A 24,849-nucleotide genomic window follows, 5' to 3' on the forward strand; every position below is an offset into this window, starting at 1 on the left:
ATACCATTGTTGTTGGTGGGTCTTGGTGCAGAGAAAGCATTTGGCAGAGTATGCTGGGATTTTATGAGCAGGGAATGGAAGCATTTGCATTTCATGAAAAACTGTAAGGTTGATTAGGAGAATATATGAGGGATTGTAGGCAAAAATTAAAGTGGGTGGGTTCCTCTCTGATAATTTTTGTTTGAGCAGACGAACCAGGTAGGGGTGTCTTCTTTCCCCTTTGTTATTTGCATTATATTTAGAACCCTTGGCAAGGAAAAGACTTATTTCCTTAGTTACAGACATTTTTTTCATCCAATATTTCTGACAGAACAATGTAGGGATTTTTTTTAAATCTGCCAAAGCTTGACACTCCCTAAGTCTGTGTTCCCAGTAACCTCCTTTCTTCTCCATCACATTTACAACATTTTCTGTCTACCAGAGGAAAATTTATTTGAAGTCTGCTTGGGGTATAAAATACCTGTGCAAATACTTCCAAGCAAAAATGCTAAACCTTCTGGACTTTGTTGGATATGCGGGAGACATACATATGTCCTCCCATTGTTCCATTGTAAATTGCTTTCCCAGTTTCTCTTCCCAATATTTTCTAACCTGCTGTGATTGATTCTTATAGTTATTGTGCAGTACTTTATATGCCCTAATAATTATCCCTTTTTAGCAGCAATGTATGTTCATGACTGAACTATATACCCTACCAGATCTGATCTTTCACTAAGGATTCCCCTAGCCCGTTCTTTTTGCCTATACTCTGATATCAGTCCCTGGTAGGGAATGCATTCTATAGTTTGCAGTTAAAATGTCTTTTTGGACTCTGCTGATTCTGTTTCTAATTATTTACTCTCAGTACTTTGGTTCCTTTGCCATTTTTTCCAGTGAATCCCCTCCTCCTCTTGCTTTTTCTCTGTACCCCTGCTTGCAGTGATCTGTATTAGCACAGTCTCCTTTCTCTATTCTTGGGTTGGCTTAGTTCTTAGAATATTGTCTGTTACTTTATGAATATGATATTCTGAATTCTTCTTCTTTTTCTTAAGGATATGTATACAAAATCCCACTCTCTCCTTATTCCTTGAACTTCCCCCTGATTCAATGTCATCTCTTACCACATTGAATTATAATATTTTGCTTGTGTTATACATATGAGACTTAATTATGTAGCTTTAAAGTATCACTTCAAATCAGGTAATCTTAAACCACCTTATTTTAATAGAAGGATCAGCTTATCCCACTTGACTGTTGCCCTCTTCCCCTCCCAGGTAAAATCCTTCAACTCTATTAATTACTATCCACAATTTCTCTTCTGAATGATAAAATATGCCTGACCTGTGTATAAAACTAAAGGGACTAAAAACATTTTACTGCTTCAGTCTTAATATCCATATCCATAGGCAAGAGCTTCCAGTTTCTCAGTTTCATATTATCTTTTGTTTAGCCTCCTCCCTCACATCCTTACCTGCCATAACAAAATCCTTTTTTAACTTATAGTCTTAAATACTTAATTTTATCATGTCCCCATAAATATGCGTATTGCTGAACCACTTCATTTGTGGGTACATAGTTTACAGCAGTAGCCTTTGTTTTATCGTAATTAATTTTATATCCCCAAAAAACTTGGAACTGTCAGAATGTTCCACAACACTGAGATGTCCTTTTCTGGTTTTTATTAGAAGCAAAATAATATTGTCTGCAAATAAAGGCTTGATTACCATATCAATTGTATTCCTGAATTTCTGAGTCCCTTGTTTTCTTTGCCAATGGTTCTAAATATAACCCAAATAACAAAGAGGAAGGAGGACACCCCTGCCTGGTTCCTTTGTTCAGATACAACTTTCAGAAAGGAATTCTCCCAGTTTGATTTTTTTCCCTCTGATCCCACATATATCACACTAATTAACCTTATTATTGTATCAGGGGATGCAAATGGTTCCATTGCTCTAATCATAAAATCCCAGGTTACTCTGTCAAATGCTTTGTCTACATCAGGATTCATATACAGCAGAAGTATTTTCTTACATTCTACTTCTCTCTGGATCGTTATTGTTCTGTTAATGCTGTCAAATGTTTGCCTCCCCTCTTCAAACTACATTGATCCATATCTATCAGTTTTGGCAGCACCATTGTCATTCTTTTAGCCATAATAGACATAAATACTTTATAATCATGGTTTAGAATTGAAATGGACCTGTATGAAACTGGATCTGATGAATCTTTACTGTCTTTAGTTATTAAAGCCACCTCAGCTTTTTACCAGGATGCTTCCCCTCAGTTTAAAATACTGTTAAAACCTTCCAGATCTTTATCACTTTCTTCCCTCCTAACTTCCAAACTTCCAAACTTCCATTGGAATACCATCTATTCCCGGAGACTTTCCTGCAGATTGGTTATATGTCACTGTTTTTATCTCATCACCTCCTATCTTTTACTGTTAATTGTCAAGCCTCATCTACCTCTAACCTTGACATGATTGTCTTCCATAAGTATTTCCATTTGTGCTTTTTCTTGATTTCCACATTTCTTTGCTTTATACAATTTTTCAGAAAAGTTTCAAAATATCTCTAATACTGCTACAGGAACTATATGTATTTTTCTTGTTATAGTCTGCCTAAGTTTGGCAACAACCTTTTGCTTTCTGTTGCCCAAGTCATTTTTCTAAAAGATTTTGTGCTCTTAACAATCTTTCTAACCCCCTGCACCTTATTTTCTCTTTAGCGATCTGCAGTTGCAACTCTCCTTGTTCTGTGAGATTCCCCTTTTTCTGTAATGCTTTAGCCTTTGTCAGCTCCTCAAATAATTCTTGTTACTTCTTAACCATATCTTTTTTTCTTTTATTTCTGCCTTGTTTTTAAACTCCAGTTTCATTTTATCCCACTCATTAGCTATAACTTCAAGAGTCCTTTCTATCTACCCTAATAACTTCTAAATAATTTCTACTACACATGCCTTAAATTCCTTTCTTTTTAACAGGTAGGTGAGAAAGTGTCAGTGTTACATGGTTTACTTTATTATCCTGCATGTTTACCTTAGTTATTATTGAAAATTATATGAAATAGTTAATGGATGTGTGTCAAAGCTGACAAACAAATGTAGACGCTCCTGTGAAGTATAATTTCTGTCTACACACAAAACTTGTAACAAGTAAGCCAACGAACCTTGGATCCTGGATAAGAATAATCCTTTATTTAAAGCACCAACAATTCCGCATACAAAGTAAAAACAAACAGCAAGGACTAAGCGCTTTCACCCTGAAACACAGGGCATCATCAGAGTACTAATTGTGCACTACCTTCTTCTTTATATACTAAATTAGGTTACTTAATTGCACCTCGTTAAAACAATTGTTAATGAATAATGTTTCTTTAATTAATTAATTTGTTTATAGTCAACCAGTATTAAAGTGAAAGAAAGAAGTCAAATTACCATTGAAACTGACTTTGGATATTTAGGTGTATAACCAAATTCATCTGATCGATAAAACTGTTTGTGTTTATATAAATAAATGATTGATTAAATATAAATATACAAAGGCATGTGAATATTTAATTAATTTAATTTAAAATTGTGTATATAATAAATATCCAAAGTCAGTTTCAATGGTAATTTGACTTCTTTCTTTTTGGTTTTCGTTCCTTTCACTTTAATACTGGTTGACTATAAACAAATTAATTAATTAAAGAAACATTATTCATTAACAATTGTTTTAACGAGGTGCAATTAAGTAACCTAATTTAGTATATAAAGAAGAAGGTAGTGCACAATTAGTACTCTGATGATGCCCTGTGTTTCAGGGTGAAAGAAATAGTCCTTGCTGTTTGTTTTTACTTTGTATGCGGAATTGTTGGTGCTTTAAATAAAGGATTATTCTTATCCAGGATCCAAGGTTCGTTGGCTTACTTGTTTTAATTTCTGTCTAGTTTAGCCCATTTGTTATTGAATAATATGGATATTTTCTTCTAGTTCCTGCTACTGAATTTGTGTCTTGTATACCAAATATGTTGATAAATCTCTTCCGAAATCTACACTCTTTTGTTACATTTCTCTTCCAGGCCCCCCAGATAGATCTTCATTGTTGCAAATCAAATTCCAGTTCCCACCATTAAGTAATATTCCCTGTTGAAAGTTGATTATTTCTCCCCAAATTTTCTTAAACTCCAAAATAGAAGTTTTAGGTGGAATATAAATTTATGTTAGCATAATCCTCACCCCTTAACAGTAGCCACTTACTACCAAAAATCTACCATTATTATCCTTTTTTTCTCTTCTGTCACTATTGTAGCTCCTCTAGCAATGAAGTACTTTTTCCTTTGTCCCTGATTTCTTCTGAATAACCATCTTGAAATCCTTTCTTTACCAAATACACATGTTCATTTCTTTTCAGATGTGTCTCCTGTAGCATTGCTATTTTCAGTCTGCATTTATTAATATAATTAATTATTCTTTGTATTTTGTCTATACCTGTGAGACCATTCAAATTCTAGCTTAATATGGAAAGTGTAGTTATTACGATAAGTCATTATTCCCACCTATCATATATGACAGCTTTGTTTAAATGTCTGTTTCCAGCTTTTGTGATAAATGTACCTACTAATGTTTGACAGGTTGATCCTTTATACAGTTTTTTTTTCTTATCATCTCTATTTGAATCTATTTCACATTTTCTAAGCCATTTTGTTTTAATGAAAAGCCTCAAAAAACACCCACAGAACACCACCATAACCTGTTAACTTAATATAAACACACAAAACATCTTCAAATAATGAAGTTTAACCATCCTAATAGGAACAACTGTCTCAAACAGACAGCTGAAAACACAGACCTTATCTAACTTAAAGTTGAACTTATCCATGGTAAGACACATGTTATTGCCTACACGCTTACTTATACTAATTGGTATCTGTCCTTTTTTATCTTTATTCTCCTCCCAGGTGTGAAAAACAACTTGCATGCTTTCAGAAAATATTAACGTTTAGCCTTGAAGAAACCAGTGCTTTGGCTTTTTGTTACCCTATGAAAAGCTTGTCTCCATAGAAATGTAAGAAAAAGTGTAGCCCTGAGTTGTAGGCTTCTAATGATAAGCTTTATTGTTAAAGGAAAACTTTTCATCACATTCAGTGTTCTCTTTATTTGCTTGGTTCCACTAAACATTTGTTATTAGATTAAGCCAAGAGTCTTAATCCAGACACTTACCTATGCAAATGTAAGCGTTAACATATCAGCTCTACATAGGTTGTATGTACTTTTGTACCCCATCCCCCACATCAACAACCCAAGATTACAGCCTATTAACTTAAACATGCTTTTGTCTATCTTTTTTCTCTTTTTGCATTGCAATGCATAGATTTCATAATACTAAAAGAAGAAAGAAAGAAAAAAGGCATCTGTTTACTTTAGTGTCTTTATCACATTCAGTAGTAACTAAAATGCTTTACTATATAACATGCAATTTATTTCATTAAGTTTTTTTTGAAATTACTATTAAGAACATAAATTGTTTTACTTACAGTTAACTTTTTCCTTCCTCTTCCTTCCTCTTAGTGTCCATACAAACATTATTGACATTAAATGAGGCAAATGCTTTTCATTTTCTCACAAGTTTAACAAGGTCAACAAAAGTCAATTCTTTCCACATTTTCTTGTATAACCATACTTCACAAATACAATAAAGTATTTGTAATCTCACATTTATTCACCAACTTCATGTTGTTGGCCTTCTTCCTTTCATCCTCATCTCCCAACTGTAGACTCCAGTTCATTTCCAAGTACCCACAAATCTTCTAGTCAACTCATGGTCTTTTCTGTGTCCCTGAAGCATTTTCTCTTGGAAGATTTGAAAAGGTTTCACTGGCAAAGTCTCTCCATGTGCATTATTATCTGAAGAATGAAAAGCAGAGCCCACTTCTGCTTGATGACGCACCTTTTTTTGGACAAACTTTTGTATTTCTTCCTTAGCCTGTTCTGCATCAAAAATTAATTTGATCCTCCAGGAAAAAATATTCTGAAGATAGCTGGATATAGCTGCTTGAATCTCACACATGCCTGTCAACATTCCCTGATCACTAGAACAAATTTGTTTATCTTCTGCTTGATGTACAGTGAATAATCATTTTCCAGAAACACTTTACTGTCTCCATCTTTTAATAGTTTGCCCTCCTTCTGCCACAGTTTTTTCAGGATCAACTCTTTCTTTTGGTAGGATTGCATTTTTACTAATGCAGGTCTTGGCTGTTTTTCATGGCCAGGATTGAAGCTTACATACAATGTCCCATTTCAATTAATAGATCTTGCTGTAGAATACCAGTCCAGTTGCTTATTTGTGCCTTCATAAAATTAATGCAATCTGTTCTTTCTAGTTTTTCTGGTTGTTGTTGTGTATTTCGGCTTTTCCCGGTTAGGGGTCGCCACAGTGGAACTCCGGACCGCTAATGATTGGTAGTTGATTTTTACGTGCTGAGTTACCAGCCCTGACGCACAACCTTCAACGAAGGTACGCCCATTCATGCATGTCTCCACGCAGAAGACACTCTAGCTGAGAATCGAACCGGACAGCATCTTACTGTGAGGCGACAATGCTACCGCAGCACCACCACCGCGGGTCACTTTCTAGTTTCTAGTTTTTCTGGTACAGCAGAAAAATTCAGGTTTTTCCTATGTGCCATGTCCTCTAATTCTATCATTTGTTGAAAAATCTCTGCTTGAACAGTTTCATATTAGCCAGTCTTGACCTGGTCAAGGCCTTTAACGCTATTCCCCATTCTGGCAACATACAAAAACTTTTGATGCCTGATTTTAACAGTTTTCGAAGCTCATCTGAATATCTATTTGAAGCTTCTTCCATTTTTTCAGCCCTTTGTCATTGGGGTTGATATACTCCTTCATTATTTCATTTATTTTAGTCAGCTTACCTTTCTAAATTGTTTTGTTAAGATTCCCAAGTTAAAAATGTTACCCCTTCAGTTCCTTCTTCCTTTAATCCCCCATTTAGCTTTCATGGTCATCACATTATCACTGATGAGCTATTCCGGAGTTTTTAATGTTTGTTGTGTCTGGATTACATTATCATTTCTCTGTCTTTGAACTTTCCACAGCTCTAAGGGTATTTGCAAAGTGCCTTGCTCCAGTAATTCTTTATTGTAGGTTTCAAGGCATTCACATATTTCCATATTTGGATGATTATCTTATCTTTGCAAACTCTTTTCCAGTTGTTATGAGTCTTTATAATCTGTCCTAAATCTTCTACCCAGTCTATGTTTTTAAATCAACCTTCAGAAAACTTCTCTAATCCCGACACACTGTATTGTACTCTTGGGATGTGTATTGGATTCTACCCTGTAAAGAGTCTTTCTTCTTCCAGACAAAGTAGACATGTTCCAGCAGGTCTTCCTGAGTTTTTCCAATCAAAGCATCACATCTGCAAGAGAATATATCAGGATTTGGCATACATGGCATAGCTGATTCTCATGCTTTCTGTGGTCAGACTCCACACGAGGAAAATACAGGGGTACATTAGATTAGCCTTGATTCAGCATCTACACCCTTTTACTTTCAGATCCCAATTCTGAGATTTGTCAAAAGAGAGCTTCATTAGTGAACAGACCAGATCTCTTGCAATCCAGGTTTCCCACTCTCCCTTCCAACCCTCATACAGTCTGTAACTACAAATGCATCAGACATAGAGTGGGGTGCAGTTTCCAAAGTGGTAAAATGCAAGCTCTGTGGGACCCTTCAGTGCAACAAATGCATGTAAATGTTAGAGAGATGTTGGCATTAATAAGTGCTTTGAAAGCCTTAATTCATCTATGGTCGCCATGACCTCTGTAAGCATATACAGATAACACCACAGTGATGAGGTACATAAATAAGGGGGTACCAGGTCCTACCCTCTTTGCGAACTGGCTATGACAGCTCACTTTTACTCTGCAGGCTTCATACATTAATACAGAACCAAACCTAATTGTAGACAAGCTTAGAAGAACCAGGAAAGATCTCCTAAGAGTAGAATTTTATTCTGGAGTCTTTCAAGAATTTATCCTTCTACAAGAAGGACCTAATTTTTTGTTACCTTTCAATACAGACAACTTTAGAAATTCTGCCCCAGTACTCCTTACAAATAGGCCTGGAAGGCAAATGTGTTCTCATTCCAATGGTTTGGAATATTCCTGTACTATATTCCACCCTTTTCACTGATATCCAGCGATCTTCTGAAGATTCAGAAGGACTCTTCAGAAATTGGGTGATGATTCACTTTTGATCGGGCAATGCTAATTCTCCCTTCTTTTCAATCTGGCCACAGGCAGTTATCACAAGCTTCCTCACATAATGAATTTGCATACACAAGACAGCAGTTGTTTGATACACCCTAACCTAAAAATTCTTCTTCTAACTGCCTGGATGAGAGAATTTTAAAACCTTTTAAGCACCTGTTATCTGAGGTGTACGACAGCAAATCATATATGTGCAAGTGGAAAAGATTTTATTGTTGGTGCCAGTACAAGAACCAGGACTCTTTTCAGGCCTGGTTGACTCTGGTTCTTGATTATTTGTGTAAGTAACTGTCTTTTAGCCTTTCTTATTATTCCATCAAGGTGCAGTCTAACCCTGTTCAAGTCAGCCAGATTTTGAAAAGGGTGTTGTATAGCCACCCACTTGGGAAACTGTTTGCTCTTCCTTGAAATCTCAACTTTGTACTTGAAAAGCTTACTCTATATATTTGAACCATCTCATCAGGCTGAATTGAGGTTCTTAACATGGAAGACTGATTCACTCATTGCTTTTTCATCTACTTCAAGTTTGGTTCTTCCTTTATTGGCTGCATCGTTGTTGGATGATATTTTGTTTGTTGGTTTCAGTAGTTTCACCCTATCCAGTCCTTGTCGTTTGAGTTTGGTGTTCCTAACATTATTCTCTCAGGGCTCTTCCTCCCTCCTGGGCAAAAAAATGCTCTAAAGCTTTTTGTACTCCAACAGTCCTTATATGGAGCTCTTCTTGAGCTCCTGGCATTTGGAGTGTGTGGAAGGCACCCCTTAGCTTTGAAAGCTGGCTGGTTATGAGGAGTAGGACCCATTTAATATAGGCTGCTGTAACAGTGATGTTTTACTTAAACAACTATACTGAGTACAGCATATCATTTGGGACGTATCTCACTAAATGTATCAAGCAATTAGAAAGACCTCAAAGGTTCCTAACCAAAAAAGTCACAGGCCTAAAGTCCCTGAGCACCAGTAGAGGTTAGAAGATCTATCTCTTCATTCAGCGTTTTATAGATTTTGTAGGGGAGATCTCTGTCTCACTTACTATGCTGTTAGATAGCTGACTATCGTGGACCTTTTGTTTCTCCAAGTCCAATATCTCCACCAGTACTAGAACCTTGGATCAAAATCTTTATCAAACGATAAATGAAACAGTGGAGGGACAGGTTTATAACCCAGTGCTTCCCAAGTCTCTGGAATAAACTTTGCCTCTGTGTTAAGGAGTGTGACCGACTATCTTCCTTTAAATACAAACTTGATGACTGGATGGGTATTCAGAAATTTACTTCAGGATTGACTGGTATATCCTTGCTGAAAAAGGAGGTGTGGCCTGAGGGAGGGTACTGTCAAGCTGAGAATGGTCATGAGATTCAGTAGCCCTAGAGTATCTATGAATCTGTAAATCACGTTCTTGCACATTCTGTCTATCACCTTATAGTAGTGCATGTTTAGTCGCACAACCATTAGTAGTAACAACAAACACTATTAATGCCTTTCTGCAGTTAGCTTTCTTAATTAGCAACATAATTTTTTACCTCTTAATGATATATTCTTCTTCATACCCGTTAACTGCTCCACATTTGTCAGAGTGCTCTGATTTTAGGTTCCCAAAGTGTGCCTGTTCCCCAACTCCTATTTAACCATAGATAGTTCCAGTTTCTTAGCAGTTGTACACCAGTGAGTAAGTGAGAGTAAGACAGACCTTCCTGAATTTTGCTGTGGTCAAAACAGACTAGCAGATGTGCATAGTGATTTTAAAAAGCCACTTAACATGTATGTATTATCTTGCATATTCTTAAATGGTAGAGAACTTCTTCAAGTGTGTCTGAGTTGCCATAAATAGAATAAACTTGGACTGCCTTTTCCAGTTGCCATTCTTGGCAACTGCATGAATGGACCAGAAACTGCAGTGCAGTCTGATTGGTGTGCTGATAAAAAGATCTGTGGTAAGGCTGTAGTGGACCAGATCAGATCTATAGCCCAGAGCTGCTCAGCTGTCTGTCCTGATAGTCACTGTAAGTATATTAAGTTCAGTATTGTTGAATGTGTTACAAAATATTTCTGTGTTGATGTGATTCATATACACAGAAAGATTTTTTTTACACAGACTAGTGAATGTGAACATTCTAATTAAGTTTGTTTCTGCAGAAGGAATTATAGGTATCTTTAACAGCACACCAAAGAGAGAAGATGAACCAAATAAAGAATGAAACATATAAAGAGAAGAAGTTATGGAATGTGATAGAAAGATTAAGAAAAACTGAAGTAAAGTAGTAGAAAATGTGTGGTATTAACACAAACACACACAGGCACACAGACAGACAGATGCACACACACACACACACTCACTCCCATGTGTGTTTGAACGTGTATGTATCTGGGGGAGTGAATGGAATGCACTGGACAGTGGTAGGTGATTACTGCAACAAAGTACTTGCTAGCGCATAAGGTAATCAATAAGTGATTCAGAGACATGCATATTAGCCAATAATGAGGTATTTACTCATTGCAGCTAATGGTTCTCTCAATTGCTGGCCTTCATGATTACATTAAAGGGCCCTTTTTGCTGCAGTCGTACTTATTTGCAGAGACATGAATTTACTCAAAAACAACTTTTGAGTGCGCTAATTTTGAACCCCTGCTATGATTTTTGCTGACGAGATATGTTTTTTATTAACTCTGTGCTAGCTTACTTATTGTACATTATTTGTAAAAAGGTTGTGGCTGAAAATGGAACCCAATGGCCCAGTCTACCTTCATGTGCAAGAAGTAAAAATAAAATAAATCTAGTAAATCCTTGTAAGTTGTGAAAATTACTCATATTAGCCTCTGTTAACTGAGAGCCTATACTATTTAACCTAGCTAGGGCTTACCGTAGTTTTCCCAAATGGTTTTCAGTGTCACTGCCTCTTACAACAAAATCATTGAGGTAAGTTTATATCAGGTATTCCCTGGGTTGCTGGTCCATTATTACTGTCATTTGCCAAATAGCTGAAACAGAAATTTTCCAAAAACCAAGATGGTTACACTGCAAGTACCTTTTTTCTGCATCAGTAATCAGAAATCTTTTAGATTTTTACATGTTAGTCTGCAAGAAAGATTTTGATGAGTCAAAATTTAAATGTATTGCCTAATAATATCAGAAACATGTATCATTCTTGTGTCATAGAGAGATAAAACCATCTGTACAGCCCATGTGACCGAACTCTAATTAGCTGCTTCGGCGCATGACAAAGGGATGGGTGTGATTGGCATGCCTGGCCTATGGGGAAGGGGTAGTGATGCTCATCCTCCAATGACCTTTGGTGGATGCCAGGACTCAAAGGATCTGATGTGGAGCAGGAATGGTGAAGGAATAAGAAAGCATGACTGCCTTATGGCCGGGAGCAGGGATGCATGAAGAATGTGACATCTCATTTTCTACTAGCCTATGTCAACATAAGGGCTGAATGAAATAAAACCTGTAACATGAAATCAGTCTTAAAACTTTTGTAATGTAAAATGCATCAAGTAGGGTGTATTGTGTGAATTGTCCACATAAAATACTCATGTTATAAAACAATAAATATTTTATAAAAAATGTTTTAGAAAAAAACATAAAACCATGTAAAAATGGGAAAATAAGGTAGCTTGAAATAGCACCATCTAGTGTAAAAAGCAAGAATGATTACATAAATAAATAAATAAATAAACTGATTATATAAAATATATAAATATTTATATAAATGTTGTTCTATAATTAATTTAATGTAATAATTGTCGTTATACTGTTGTGGTTTATAATTTAGCAGACCTGAGTTTCAGAACTGGCTTTAAAGATACCATGTCATTTAACCCTGGATGGTTACTGGCATCCAACACCAATTGCCGGTATAACTCCCTGTATTCAAGCCAGGTCTCCCAGGGTCCTCCCCTGGCGTCAGTGGGTACAACTTCTATCACAAAGAATTTAAACTCAGCATTTGCACATACTTGTGAGTGTTTGAACAGGGCATTGTTATAATTTTTCTTTCTTATATCGTACCCATGCTCATATATTCTTTGTTTTAACTTTCTCTCTGTCTTACCTACATAAAAAGAATCACATAACCCACACAGGGCAATATAAACAACACCTGTAGTACTGCAATTTGCAAACCCTTTACTCACAATATGTTTCTACATTATAAAAACAGGACCTCTCCGTTTCAGATCTTACAACATTGAGGGCAGTTACCACATGAGTATTTTATGTGGACAATTCACACAATACACCCTACTTGATGCATTTTACATTACAAAAGTTTTAAGACTGATTTCATGTTACAGGCATTCTTCTTATACATTCTGTATTTTAATTCATTTAAATTGAACCTTCATTGTTAATTGTTTAATTGACCAATGTTTCTTATTGGTTAAGTTCCATTTGAAAATGTATTTAACATGGCCTTTGGGACAGTACATGCCTATCTGATGAAGTTTGTAAGAAGAAAATGTAAGGGGAACTGTTTTTACAACATTTATGTGCTTGATGTGCTTTGTACTTTTAAACCATTGTCTTTGTGTGCATTTTGGATTAAACTTCTGTTGAGTGGACAAGCTGGTTTCCGGTGCCTTTCTACAGGATTTCAGCAAACCCAGTATGTTTCCAAGTCAATATTCTCATTAATATGTCCATCAAGGAAAGGAGAGTGTCAGAGAGCAGACGTTTCTTCCTCTTCTACCCATCGATAAATAGGGCAGCAGCCCCAGGAGCAAGTTGTAAGAGGGCATGATCACCAGGTGCTGATGGTAAGGAAGAATGACTGCTGATACTGCATTAAGCACAGAAGCTGCAGAAGAGGAGAAGAGCTTTTTGTGGTCTTCAAAGTCAAAAACTTTGAGGAGATATTTTTTCCTGCTCAACTTTGAATTGAAGGAGTGTCAGTTCAGGGATCTGCATAGGCTGCCTGATGACTTAGCTATTGGTCTTTCTTTAGGGATTTGGCTTGCATCTCATTGCCATTCTAAAGACTAATATCTAACAGGGTGACTCAAGACATGCAGTGTGCACTGACAAATTCTGAAACAAAGTTCCATTCATTGTCAAGTATTGCCTCATCAAAAATTAATTTATATTTTTTAACAGATTATTTTGTGACTCTGGGCCTGCAGTTATGATATACCTTAACTATGTCATTCACCTACCAGTTATTATCTTCCAAATTAAAGCACAGGGTATCATTTACAATGTGTCTGCAGGCCACCTAGACAGGTGTCACGACTCCCACATATGTCATACATGTGAACTGTACCAGTGGTTTGTGAGAGCTGACCACTCCCAGATGCATCTTGTTGGAGATGCTGATTATGCCCTGGAGGCCTGGCTGATGACACCCATTCAAAATCCACAGAATGAGGCATACCAGGGAGTGTGTGCTTGGGCTGCTGAAAGTGCACTTTTGCTGCCTGGATTTGTGGTGCTCTGCAGTACGAACCTGGCATGTCCCATGAAATATTTTCTGTATGTTCAGTAGTACAGAATTTTATGCTTGGGAGACATAGGGGCAATTAAAGGAAGAACAGTTCCCAGCACACCAGAGCTTGATGTTTAGTCATGGAAGGAGCCAGCGGTAGGGGATGAACACTGTAAATGGAGGTGTATGCAGTATGCCATGGTGCTAGCAAAGAGGCAACAGCTAACCTGTCATACAACATACACGCTACAGTAAAAATGATGCCTGCAAACCCAGCGCTAGACAGTGCTTACCTATTTGTAGGCTGGCCACACTTTTGCATCAGGCATAGGCAACCCAAGTAACAAAGTGCAAAGGGCAGAGCACAGGAGCACAGGTTTTCCTCATCTGCACTGGTGATGAATGGAAGACAAGTGTGCAATGTCTTCTACAGGGGTATGTGTGATTCCTGTAGAAACGGAAAACATACAACTGCACAGTGTGTATGAAGATGGACTGGAGGGGATTATTGCAAAAGTCTTTTGGAAGGGCCAGAGTCACAGGCTGTCTAAATGTGTGAAGCACTGGGGATTGTAGTGATGTGCGTTAACACCCTAACCCTTTTATCTTCATTCTACTTTCCTTGTTTCCTTTCCTAACTTATCTTTTCTTTATGTATAAAATGGGCACCTGTCCCACAAAAAATGATACCCTACCTTCTGCACCTCAATACTCCTTATTCCTCGGTATCTCACATTTGTGCTACCTTCTGCTTGCTTACCCCTTTGCATGAGTTTAGTATCCTACCTTTTTATCCCTTTTATTTGGTCAAAAACATAGATGAAACTATCCTGTACTGGCCCCTTTAAAACTGCTGGTTGCATTTTCTATCTTGCTGATTCTCAGCAAGGTGAGCCATTTCAAGGTGTGTACATGCACTGTGTTTGTAAATGTTTCTTGTAGCATACCGCAGCTGCTACTCATGAATCCCTGTCCTCATTGCAGTCCCTGCTCAGGCCACAAAGGATATTTAACGAGTTGCTTGTTTCACATTGCTTTTCAACACTGTAATTCCTGGTAAGCTTCTGACCTCGTCTCACACAGTAGGTAACAGTGGCCAGCCCAAGCAACCAGAGTCTGCTCTTTCTCAGATGAAACTCTGACTTACATATTGCTTTATTAACATTTATTTTGTACATTTTGACTGTACTGTGTACAGTAAAATTGCAGTGTATTTCTTATGGTGTGGATGCTCATTTTCTATTTCATATGCAGTTGTAATCAGTCTAAATATTGTGGTGCTTTTTCTCTGCAGAATTCAACTGAAATGGAACATCTGGACAATCCTGGTTGACAGATTTACTAAACAAATAGAATAGTAAATGTGTTCATTTTTATGCCCAAAGCCACAAATCTGTGTACTGTTTTATTCCAATTACTCTTTATACTATTCATTCATCATGCCATAAATTGCTCTGCATGTTTTATGTTTGTCTAAAATTATGTTGCACATTTTTTTGTGAAATTAATGAATAGCTTGTTTTCATGCAGAATTATTAGTATTGTATTTAGATACATTATCTGGATGTCAAGAGCTGCTTTTAGTAAATTGCTTGTGTATACCATTTATGATTGTTTGTTATATTGTATAAAATTATTCCATATTCTTTAAATTAACTGCACATAAAAGTCACTCTTTTTGCATATAATTAGCAGTAGCTTTTCCAGTTAGGCATGCAAAACATGTGCTGTCTTAGACAAATAATTTCATATAGAAGGAAGGCTTTCCTGTATAATACAATTTTAGAGCTTAAAACTAGATGCATTTCTCGTAGATAGTTATATATAAACATGATTATGTAAAATGCTCCTTGTATAATCGTTAACTAAACTCCACATATAAAAATCACTGTATACTACTTCATATAAGTGTTTTATATGCATAGATTACATTGTATAAATAGTTTTTCATAATCTCTGGTTATATAAAAAGTAACCTTGTCCTTGTGAAGTAACCATTTATCAAGAAAGAGAGATGTACTTAGCACCACTTTGGTCTCTTCAAGATAAATTATATTTATATTCTAAATGACTTAAAGCAATATGAAGAACAGAATTGACTTAACAAGAGTTTTACTCACTCCTTGCATTATTTATTAATTTAGTAAGAACAAGAAAGGGCCAAAGTAGCCGTGGACAATGTGTATTTAAGTTGTTGTTGCTTATAGCATAGCAACAATGTGTATTTAAGTTGTTGTTGCTTATAGCATAGCATCACTACTGATGAAAATGTGTCAATTTATTTTTATATTTATACACTTTTACATGATAAATACACTGGTGTTTAGACCCTTTCCAGGCGTAATCTATGTCACAAGGCATTAATCAAAAACAATATTATTACATTACGAACTTCTAATAATAATACAGCCAATAGACGTGTGGTAATGTAAAATGACATTAACTGTGTGCTTCAGTGGGAAAGAGTGTACTAGTGCCAGTCACCTGTCAGATTAATGTTGTTTTTGTGCATCAGAAGAAGGTAGTGTTTTGAGACATCTGTGAGACTTTCATGAACGTTTTGAAATAGAATCCCTAACACTAGGGGATTAACTAGGGATGTACCTTATAATGGAGTCTGCTGACCACCTTTTAGTGGCTTCTAGTAACTTCAGATATCCTACAAGATTATCTACTGCATATGGACTAAAGAGTTTGAAAAGAATGTTGAAGGAGACTCTTTCATTGGGTGTTAACTCCACACTGCAGCAAAGCTGAATCAAGTGCAACTCATCCAAAGGTCTCTTTAGATTACATTGGTATTTACTTCACTCCCATTCGTCTAATATCAAGAATATAAGTCAGATGAAAAAAGAAAAATATATATAAGTAAGCAAATTAATGTCTGCTTAAGGAGTAATTGTTATTAAACCACTAATATCCATTACCTTTAGTGTGTTACATTGTATCACAAACATTTTTATTTCATTGCATAAATCTTGTGAATTTTTTTACAGGCTAACTTGAAGCTTTTGGGTAGTGTAGAAATCTAACACCTACTGTGGTATTCAAGTGGTATAAAGTACATAGAGTTATAACTGCCTCCAGCAAACGTTGATTTCACCCAGTCAGAAGTGGCATATAAGTATGTAACTTAACTAGACCAAACTTATAGGTTAAACATAAAGTATGTGGCCAGCTAAGAGAACAGAGCAATACTAAAGTGCATCACATTCACACTGCCACAGTAGCCTTTAGGCTATTTGAGTTGTTTACCTGTCCAAGAAACAACAACCAGTAAACTTTACAAAGCTTTGGCTCCCCCCAACACCTTCACTCTGACTGCTGTTTAGCTAGTCCCAAGGAAGGAAATCAGCAGTCATAATGAAGATTTTAGTACTTTTTTGCTGCGTTAAGAAGAAACCTCTCAGGGGCTCTGCAGGAGCAGCAAATAGTACAGTTTCATTTCTGGAAGATAATTCCCTGTTCATAGGTTCATATGTGTTTACCAGGTTGATGGCACAAAACCTTTGCAAGCCCAGCCAATAATACCCAATATAGAGATACAGAAGATATGGGATTGGGTAGTATCAGACTAGTGGGTTTTTTGAATGTTCAAGCTCTGAGTCATTTTACAGACTGCCTCTGTCCATAAGGGATGTGGTTAGTACCCCAGGAGTGAATTTATGGTTCCCCATCTCTTTATCCAAATTCTTTTTGAAGAGAGTGAGGGACAAGCTTTGCTTTATGAAGGTGGGAAGTTTATTACCAGATAAGGTAGCCTTTGGGATATGAACCTGTTGTTCCAGCAAGTTCTGTTAGAGTCACAAATAAGGTTCAGGTCCACACAATGCGTAACCCTCTTATAATTTTTCTTGAAAATATGTAACATTTTCATCAGGGCTGGATCAGAGAATACCTTGTAGGTCAGGCATAATTCCCCTGTCAATAAACAATATGAGACATTGTAAAGGGATAGGGCCTTTAGTCAGTTTGCATAAGACATGTCTCTTAACACTTTGTATTTTTTTAGTGAGAAACCTACAGGGCCACTCCAGTTGGTGTAAGTGCCTGATTAGGTACATGCAGAAGGGAGCGTTACACTCAGTCATGGTCCTGATGAGGGCTAAGTACAATGACACTATTACTTCCTTTGATATTGATGCCATGCCTTTACTTATAAGTTGAACCACACAGAAGGATTTCTTCACTACCATAGCTACCTGGTTGTCAACGTTTAGGTTACTGTCTGTCAAGTATTTCTAGGTCCCTCACCACTGGACCTATTTTTATGGGTGTGCTGTCAATATTATTATTTGCAGAGCTATCTGATTTACTGAAGGGTATGATTACACGTTTTTTAGCCTTTAGTCTCAGCCCATGGTTTTGGCACTAATCGTTTGTCACTTTTAGACCTTTTTGTAGGATGCCAACATCATTTGGTGATTCAGTGATTTCTCCCTGCTTACAGGTATCAGTGAACTTGGTGAGTGTGAGGCTTCCAACATTGGCCTTCACTTCAGAGAAGCATATAGCAAACAGAAGGGGTCCCAGCATGTAGCCCTGTGGAACACCACTAGTAACAGGTTTCTTATTGGAAGTTGATCCACCTATCCGGACAACATGTGTCCTTTCAGTGAGCCAGTTAGCTATCCATCTGATGAACTTACTCACTAAGTTTATTTATGATCCCTGAGTGGGAGATATTGTCAAAAGCTTTGGCCAGGTCTAGATAAGTGGTGTGCACCATTTTACCCTCATCCATGGCCCTGGTGACTTTCCCGAAGAATTCCACCAGATTAACCAAGCAAAATCTCCTCTTGACAAAGCCAAATTGGGACTGTTCCAGCATTTGGAGAGTTCCTATGTCATTATTGATAAGGTACATGATAATCCTCTCCCTGACCTTGCAGATAAAACTGGTCTAGTTTATGGTTCTGTAGTTCCGTGGGTCAGTTGATGGGAACCCTTGAGAAGAGGGACGTCTGTTTCAGTCCTCCATTCCTCCGGGACAAAGCCCATCTGGAGTTTGTGGTAAAAGAAGGTTTCTAGTGGCCCTGATAGAGTCTGTTTTAAGCTATTTAAGAAACGTCCTTGAATGTTGTTGGGACCAATAGAGGCTCAGTTTTTGGCTTTAGCAAGTACAGTAAGGACCTGTTCCCTCATAATGACCGACCAGCAGGGGATGGTTGCTGGTATTTCTTTGGGCATGGTAGGAGGTGATGGAGGGGAGAAATTTGAACTGAACTTGCTGGCCAGCAGGTTTGCTATAGTTTCAGGCTGGGTGTAACAGTTGCCATTCGTGATTAACATGGCACATTGATGAGAATTTCCCATGAGGTTACGAACATAATTCATAGAAGCCTTATGGTTTAGAGGCTATCTTTGCCTCGTAGTTTGCTTTGGCAGATTTGACTAGCTCTCTAATTTATTTGTTTAGACTGGTGAATGTCTTTCTGCATTGTTTGGTCTGTTCTTTCATGGCTTTGGAGAGGATTTTTTTCCTTTTGTTGAATAGCCTATTTATGCTAGGCATCCATCAGGGTGGTTTATTTTTTCCAGTAATCGTAGGTTTGACTCAGTCAGATACTGCCTCCTCTATGCAGCTGTAAATATGGTTGTACAGTGCTTTTGTGCACAGTTCAGAGTAGGCCTTAGTGTCGTCCAAGTTTGGAAGGGACTTGGAAGTTTAATAAGCTGTCACTTAGTTTGAGGTAATTGGTCTTAGCAAAGTTCTTAACATATTTGGAGTTTGATGGATGCTCTAGGTTAGTTTTACTACTACTAAAGGAGATCCTTTTGTGATCAGATCTTACCAGGAAAGAGTTAATGCATGGGAGGGAGCCGCACTGCCACATGTTTATGTGTACTAGGTCTAGGATATTTGTACCTTTAGTTGGAGAGCTAACTAGTTGCTCCAGGGTGATTGCATTGATGAAGTCCAGAAATGTCTGAGCAGGTGAATTATGGGTCATATAAGTCTCCCATTTTATGGAGGGGTAGTTGAGAACCTTTCCACATATCCACATAGAAATTGTTGCTCTTTATGAAAATATTATTTAATTTTATTTTCTGGCTAAATGCAGTATTTTCCCTTTAAGAAACAGTACTTTTTATCAATATCGGAAGTTTCCTGTTGGAGACCGCTATTTTTAGCTACTAGTATTATTTAACTAAATGTGGCTGTTTTTATGAAAAAATATGTACTGCTTATGTAAACTTTATTTTGTGACTTAAAGTTTTACTTTGGGATGGGAGGCATGTGTTTCATCAGTGTAATGTTTATGTTAATTTCATGACAGCCTGCCTGACATTTTCTTTTTTTGTCAGAGTATTTATTACTTAAGAAGGAGTGCTAACCGGGAATGCATGTGCTGCTTGTGCTTCTACTTTGTGAAGGAACTCATAATGTTATGTGAGCATAAGCATGCTGCTTGTGGACACTCAGTAACATCTTACCTTCCAACTGACTCTCTCCAGCAATGCTTACTGTTTATGGCATCTCAACAACATGATAGATACTTACTCCAGTCTTGTTGGTTCTACATTCTCTGTACCTAGAAAGAAAAAAAGTATTTACCTAACAGCTCTTGCCAGTGATGCACACTTAGTCTATGCCTCAGTCAGTAGTGGGTGAACCTGTATGAACCATTGGTTGTTCCTCAAACCAATCACTTTCTCCAGCTTCCTCTGGTGTAGTCCTTTTGGCCACCATGGACCAGAGGTAAGCCACATCCTCTTCAACTGTTCTAGTGTCTAATCTCTGCATGGGAGAACCATCTGTGTTAGGCCCGTGAAACACTCTTGGAAATTCTTCACAGATTAACCAAGGTAAGAGATCATTAAAGCAGTCAGACGTCTCTCGTTCAAGTTAGTCTTCTTCCACATGGACTCCTATAAAGAAAAAAAAAGATTAAGCATTTTTTATTATAAGACGTTATTATAGTTAAGAAAGATGATTTTATTATCTTAGCTTGGCATGCATTACAGGCTATGAATCCTGGTGTCCAGAAGCCATTACAGGTTCTCATTTCATATAAAGAAATTGTTCAGGGAACAGGGTCTGATGATTCTGGTGTGATGGAGACAAGGCTTCTTCTACAAATTCACAATCCCAGCTCTCCGACTGTGAAAAAAATATTAATTCATACCATGTTGTGGAGGAATTTTATTTTAATCAAACAGTAGCCAGGATGACTGAGGTATTTTTATAGGAACAAATAGATGTTGCTGTGAGCTAAGGCAGTATTATGATATATTACAAATGGTTATTTCTTATTCTTCAGCCATCCCTCCTATACTTCCATCCCTGAAGGATGAGTTGAAACCTGATACCCAGACACCAGTCCTTAAAAAAGCAGATAAATTGTATAAAGTGCTTCCTTTTAAATGTACTTTCTCTCTCCTTAGATCTGACCCAGTACGTATATCTACTGCTTTGCCTGCTGGCAATAATTTGATCTTGAACAATAATCTTTCTCTTGGAAGGCAAAGTGTTGGATGGCCTAGCTTTTCTTCTTCCACTTTAGCTTTCAGAATTCTCAGTTATCAGGCATACATGTCAAAGTTTATGTTTTGTTATATGGACAGTCTGAGTGAATTTGCTACTGCTCTTCCTGCAAAAGGTAGCTCTTTTTTGAACCAAATTATTTTACCTTGTGCCAGGTAGCCAGACATGCTTTGAAGAGTGTGCACGATTGTGCAAATACTTTGTCTAGGGCTACTAATACAGTGTTGAGAAGGTATGTCTGAGCATGTAACCAAAGTTTTCTGATGAGGTAAAGGCTGAAATTTTAGATTCTACTTTAGACAAGGAGGTATTGTTTGGCTCTTCAACTACCCAGGTTCTCAAACAATTTAATGAATAAGGGAGTTTGATTCAGGGAGTATCTAGGATTATTCCGGTCCCCCAATATGAAACTTTTAGGACTCCCTCCTTCTCTAAAAAGTCTTTCTGGAGCCATTTATTTTGTGAAGTACCAGGATATCAAGGATGGTTGTGTGCTTAGCAGCACAGAATTTGAGATTTAAATCAATTTGCAGGAGTCTGTAAAATACAGGTTGCAGAGTCAGAGCTTCAAACCATTCTTGGTAAATGAGGGTGTTCATTCCAGTAATCTTTAGTGAGGAACCTCTGGGGTCTTGCTAGCTGTGTGATGTGTTTGTGTAGATGTATACTAAAGTATATTGATCTGATTAGGGTAGAGTATCTTATGTTGTAAATTAAGGCAGAGTATTGATGATTTATGATTTATTTTGACCTGCATGAAATACCCATCCCCTTCAACCTCTAAGTGCAAGAAAAACATAGAGAGTTGCTAAAATAATGTTTTACTTTAACATACGCATGCTGAAGGCATGAAGTCTAAAACTCAAATGTGTGTGATCTTTCAGTGACTTCAATCTATTATGATTTGTTAGAAAACCACAAATTGTATGAGGACCAGACTAAAAATATGAGTTGAAAGTCTTTACATTCTCTGAAAATCTGAACAGTTGAGAGGTATACAGGTACTTTTTTAGTTATTATCTGGGCTAGACAGAAACATTTTCAGACTACATTTGCTACATGGCAGGTAAAGAATGTAGAGTTGTCTATGAAGATGTCAGTATCTTGCATGACCGTATCAGTATGGAGTGGGATGCTGTTTATAATACAAGCTGCTGCTGAGACGTCCCTGTTTCTAATACTCGATTGATATGATATCAGATCCTGAGTAAACAGCAACATCCACTTTGCAGTTTTCAGCAAGTTTAGTTAGCAAGATGTATAGATTAGTGCTTTAGAGAATCACAAAGATGCCAAATGGCAAGAGTCCCATTACCGAGCTCAGAGAAATTCCATTAATCACCATTTTGCTTTTGGAGGTGACAGCTACTTCCTTAACTATGTGTGTTTTTCTATCTGTTAATCCATTTGATATCTTTCATACAACATAATGTTCTAATTTTGGGTCACTAAGCTTATTTACAATTCCAGCATTGAGTATAGCGTAAAAGGTCTTGCCCTGATCCACTTATAACTGCATGCCTGCTCCCTACGGCTTCAGTGACTTTCTCAAAGAGGATTACTTAGTTAAATAGTCATGATCTCCCTTTGACAAAACCCTATTGTTATGGGTCTAGAACAGTAAGATATTTTCAGACTTAGTACATTCCTTGGTTTTGCAGATTAATGTTTTTAAGCTGATGGGTCTGTAGTTCCCGGGATCTGAGGTGGAACCCCTTTGTGGAGTGACATAATAATAGCCAGTTCCATACCGCAAGTACATACATTGTGGTGATGCCTAACCTGAACATTTCTAGGAGAGTTCAGAGTAGGTGTGTTTGGTGCTCTTGATTAAGCAATGAGGTATGTTATCAGAGTCCATAGAGATAGTATTCATATCTTTAGACAGTGTAGGTAGGACAAGTTCCCTAATAATCTTGGAAGAGAAAGGGTCTTGAAAATTTGGGAAACTTCAATTACTATTTTTATATGTGGGTATATTATTAATATTATTGGGAATTTAGTGAATACTACCATTATAATTTAATTCAGAGCATTGCTGTAGGTTAATTTTTAATCATATGATGCAGTTAAATAAGGATGTATGATTAGCCTTGGCTTTGAATGCTAATTTTAATTCATGTTCCACTCCAGTCTTCCGTCTGGATACTTTTAGAGTCATTAATGAGGGTAGATTCTGAGTTAACGTATACTTTAATTAGCTTCTCAGTTTTATTACATGGGTTATTAATGCTGACATTGTACCATGATGGCTTATTTTTCTGATGCCCAGTACATTTGGTTCTGACAAGGCTCCTTGGTTTATACTGTTTGTTAGAAGGGAATACATTTAATTGGTATAAGTGACAGTTGAGACGGCTCGAGGCTGGAAATCTTGCAGATGGATTTTAACAGCTCATTGTACATTTTTACTAGATTTGTCTTTTTAAAATCCTAGAATTCAGAGACTTTTTCTGTGGTAGGTTTAGATGCCCTGAATGAGAAGATTATTGATTTATGATTAGATTTGACCAGAGAGGAAGATACTTTAAGAGCATTGTGAAAAGTCACAAGGTTAGTGAGAATGAGCTCAGGGAGATTTTGACTCCTGTTGAGCTGGTCACCTATTTGAACACGGGAATTAGCCTTTACTTAGTGTAGCAATCTTTGACAATACCCAACCTTTGTGGTATAGGTGCTGCAGTTAATTGATGAATAGTTGAAATAACCCATCAAAAAGGTATTTTTATTTATGAGTAGTTCATTAACGGTCTGTATTATAATCTCGAAGTTACAGAACATCGAATACCATACGGTCGAAACTATATGATCGAAGTTCTGTAACTTAAAAAAAAAAATTAAACAAGAAAACCTTACCCTGATGGGTTAAAGCAGGGGGGCAAGCCCCCTCCACCCCCCACGTGGGGAGCTGCACCCCGCACATCCCCTGCTAGTTAAATATGCCAACTCTGAGATCACTCTACAGTGTAGGAAAGGGAAATCTTCCCTTTCCGCACCGTACTCCATTAAAGTGCGATCTCAAAGTTGGTATATTTAAGTAGAGGGGGGGTGTGAGGGTGCAGGGGGTCTTGCCCCCCAGCCTACACCCTTTTGTTTTATTTTTTAGGTTTTAGAAATATTTTTAATGATGTTTCAATGTTTTACTACTTCGATCAGTAGTGATCGATGTTTACCGATTCGAAGTAGTAAAACTTCGATCATGTAATATAGACCCGTTCATTAAGCACATGTAGAAATCACTTATTGTCCTCCAGGGACATGTAAGCTGGCTTATACCAGGCGCTATGAATCAATAACTTACCTTGTTTACTGGAGTTTGAGATTCATTAATTTCTGTTTTTGTATCAGAGGAAATCGGCCTAGTAAAAATTGGGTTTCGGACAAATAAGGGTATTTCCCCACAGCTTCCAGCAGGCCTGAGTGCATGATAGGCAATGAACCACAGTAAAGAGGTATTCTGCCTTTACATAGAAACCAAGTCTGTGTTACAAAACATATATGAATATGTTCAAGTTGCAGGAGAGCCTTGAAATCATGCATTTCATTAGTATGACATCTGACACTGAGCAGAGCAAGCTTGATGAGGTCCAGACCAAAATTCGCTGTAAGCCTTTTTGTAATGTTACAATGTCCTGCCTGAAGAAAGACACAAAGGGGAGAAGAGGTGCTTTGGTCAGTATGTGAA

General features: G+C 37.2%; 1 protein-coding gene across 13 annotated transcripts in view; it reads left to right on the forward strand.

Annotated features, from left to right (window-relative positions):
- Positions 1-24,849, forward strand: part of PIP5K1B (phosphatidylinositol-4-phosphate 5-kinase type 1 beta) — a 1,685,295-nt gene that overhangs the window by 563,784 nt on the left and 1,096,662 nt on the right. The window lies entirely within an intron of this gene.

The sequence above is a fragment of the Protopterus annectens genome, chromosome 2.part2, assembly GCF_019279795.1.
Source record: "Protopterus annectens isolate FY-2018-M chromosome 2.part2, PAN1.0, whole genome shotgun sequence".
Taxonomy (NCBI): Eukaryota; Metazoa; Chordata; order Ceratodontiformes; family Protopteridae; genus Protopterus; species Protopterus annectens.